The following is a 3336-nucleotide window of genomic DNA, read 5'->3' on the forward strand; positions in this document are numbered from 1 at the left end:
ATCTTGTAGAGTTCACCTTAAGTCAAATCTGATGTTGGTTGGTTACTGCCATGTGATTTTTTGCATCATTTCATTAGCCTATCTTACAGGAAGGCACAACTGTAGATCAAAGTGTTTGTGGCTGGGTTGGTGTTTATATTTCTACTTGGGTAGCATATAGACTTCCATCTTGTATCAAAGATGCAAGTACATAGAGATGAAGGATCAATGTAGACACCAGTTCGACTTCGCCATGTTCAATGAATTGTATAGGTAACTTTGCTGTCAGTTTGTGGAAAGCTACTTATAGTCTTTTCAAAAACCTATATTCTTTGGGGGTTCATAGAACTCCTTTGGCCAACAACTCAATCAGGTATAACCCAACCCCAGAATTTGAAGCTTCATTTGGTAATAAGAGATGGCCCATTTGGGCCCCGTCTCCCTCATTATTTGTTGATTTATTTAGATCCTCTTTATATAAGAATTTATTTTAGGAAGCTACTGTAGTATGTTTCCATACTACTCCTTAAATGGCCCTTAATTTTAATTGTTTCTCCCATATTTCCTCCTTCATCACACTTTCCCCTCCACCTTCACACCTGGTACTCCCATTCCAGCATCCTCTATCCATTCATAACTATCTATTATATTCCTTTTCATCAGGAGATCTCTCTGCCCACACCTAGTCCCTTGGTCTTTATATAACATTTGTGGTTCTATGGACTGTAAGTTGCTGATCATTAAATTAAGAGCTAAACTCCACATGGAAGTAATTTACTCAGGTTGATTTTTTTTTATGGTTCCATTCACTTACCTGTGAATTTCATGATATCATTTTAAAAAAAGAGTTCAGTAATACTCCATTGTATAAATTTGCCACATTATAAGTTACATATATAAGTTACTGTTATGGCATCTCTCCATTATTATTATTATTAGTTATGTAAGCACTTATTGCTATAAACTTGTATCTTATAAACACTTTCATTGTGTCCCATATGATTAAGTTTGGCTATGATCATATTGCTGAAGTGTATAGTATGTAGGTTTTTCTATCCCGCTTTAAGCTCCAGATGAACCTTGGTGCTAGCTCATGCACAGAGAATATTAGATTCAGGGACGAAAAATGCAGATATACACATTGCTCAATTTGAACCTGCCTTCTTGACTCAATTGTTGGGCACTTTTAATCTACTGCAGCTAGCATGCCCATCCCAATACTCTTAGCTCAGTACCCTAAATCTGCCCTCAACATAGTTATGTTTCTAACCTCCCACTTGGAGAAGCAGCCTATGTTTGCTCCACCCAAGATTTCACATGGCTGGTCATCTTTTCTCCCTCCAACGCATGACAAAATATCCCTTCCTTTCCTGCCTTCCTTAGCCTGCTTCCAGGGACCTGGAAGTCCTGCCTCTTTCCTTCTGCCCAGTAATTGGTCCCTGGCATTTTTATTTATAGATCAAGAACTAATTTGGAAACAGGACCTTAGCATTAGAATCACTCTCTACAAAAGTGACATAGACATCCCATATACAGTCACTAAATCCAGACACACTATTGTGGATGCCAACAAGTGCTTGCTGACAGGAGCCTGATATAGCTGTCTCTTGAGAGACTCTGCCAGTGCCTGACAAATACAGAAGTGGATGCTCACAGACATTCATTGGACAGAGAACAGGGTCCCCAATGGAGAAGTTAGAGAAAGGACTGAAGGAGTTGAAGGGGTTGGTAGCCCCATAGGAGGAACAACAATATGAACCAACCAGTAACCCCAGAGCGCCCAGGGACTAAACCACCAATCAAAGAGTACACATGGAGGACCCATGGCTCCAACTGCATTTGTAGTAGAGGATGGCCTTGTCAGTCATCAATGGGAAGAGAGACCCTTGATCCTGTGAAAGCCCTATGTCCCAATATAGGGAAATGCCAGGGCCAGGAAGTGGGAGTGGGTTCTTTAGTGAGCAGGGGGAGGGGGAAGGGAATAGGGGGTTTTCAGAGGGCAAACCAGGAAAGGGGATAGCATTTGAAATATAAATAGAGAAAAATATGTAATAATAATTTAAAAAAGAAATCAAGTTGTACCTGATCGGGAAGCTACTTTCATAATGTCTAGCGTTCATAATTTTGGAAAGTGCTTTTCAGAAAAAAATACAATAGTGATGTTGCTCAGATTAAAACACTATAGTCTACAATGTGAACTCATGAGGAAAGAGGTGTCCACTAGTCCAATAGTACCACAACTGTTTTGGGCATTACCAATTTCTTGCTAATTGGATTGAAGTCCCATATTGCAGGAGGAATTTAATGACTAGTACAATATACCTGGATATGAAAACCCTGGCTAAAGAAATTATAGGACTTAGGGGACAACAAAATCCTATCACTTAGATAAATTAATGTGCATCAAGAGCCTTCTAAACATACATGTTTATAACCATAGTCCACTCACAGCCTTCATCATAGAAGCTTTTTTTTTTAAACAATAAATCATGATGAATGTAGAAACTTTTGTCTCCTCAGGGAACTGAGAAAAAAGGACTGTTCAATGGTTAGCTCTTAATAGGACATTTATAACACCCTTTTAAAGGTCCAGGAAATATAATGGAAGAGGTGACAAAAGAATACCAAATCTAGAAAATAGAATGCCTGCAAAATGCTGTCTTTTGGGTGTGACATAGCCATTGTAATCATGAACTCACAGAAGATGTAGTTACATGTATAGACCTGCACAAGACTGGGCTTGTCAAAAGTTAGTCATAGATGGAGGAGAGGCTCATGTGACCCTACCTTTCACACTGAACTACTGGCTACTGATTGTAGAGGTGGGGTTAGCATATTTAGATGTGTGCCCACTAGTGAGCCCATCAGGCTCAGTTTTATAGCTCTATACCCACGATCACACAGACATCCTTGGTTAAACTCACTGTTTTAAAAAGCAAAAAAAAATTGTATCTTGGGTATTCTAAGTTTCTGGGCTAATATCCACTTATCAGTGAGTGCATGTCATTTGAGTTCTTTTGTGACTGGGTTACCTCACTCAGGATGATACCATCCATATCCATCCATTTTGCTAAAAATTTCATAAATTCATTGTTTTTTATTAGCTGAGTAGTACTCCATTGTGTAAATGTACCACATTTTCTGTATCCATTCCTCTGTTGAGAGACATCTGGGTTCTTTCCAGCTTCTGGCTAGTATAAATAAGACTGCTATGAACATAGTGGAGCATGTGTTCTTATTACCAGTTGGAACATCTTCTGGATATATGCCCAGGAGAGGTATTGCTGGGTCCTCCGGTAATACTATGTCCAATTTTCTGAGGAATCGCCAGACTGATTTCCAGAGTGGTTTTACAAG

The sequence above is a fragment of the Mus pahari genome, chromosome X (assembly GCF_900095145.1).
Source record: "Mus pahari chromosome X, PAHARI_EIJ_v1.1, whole genome shotgun sequence".
NCBI classification, from domain to species: Eukaryota; Metazoa; Chordata; class Mammalia; order Rodentia; family Muridae; genus Mus; species Mus pahari.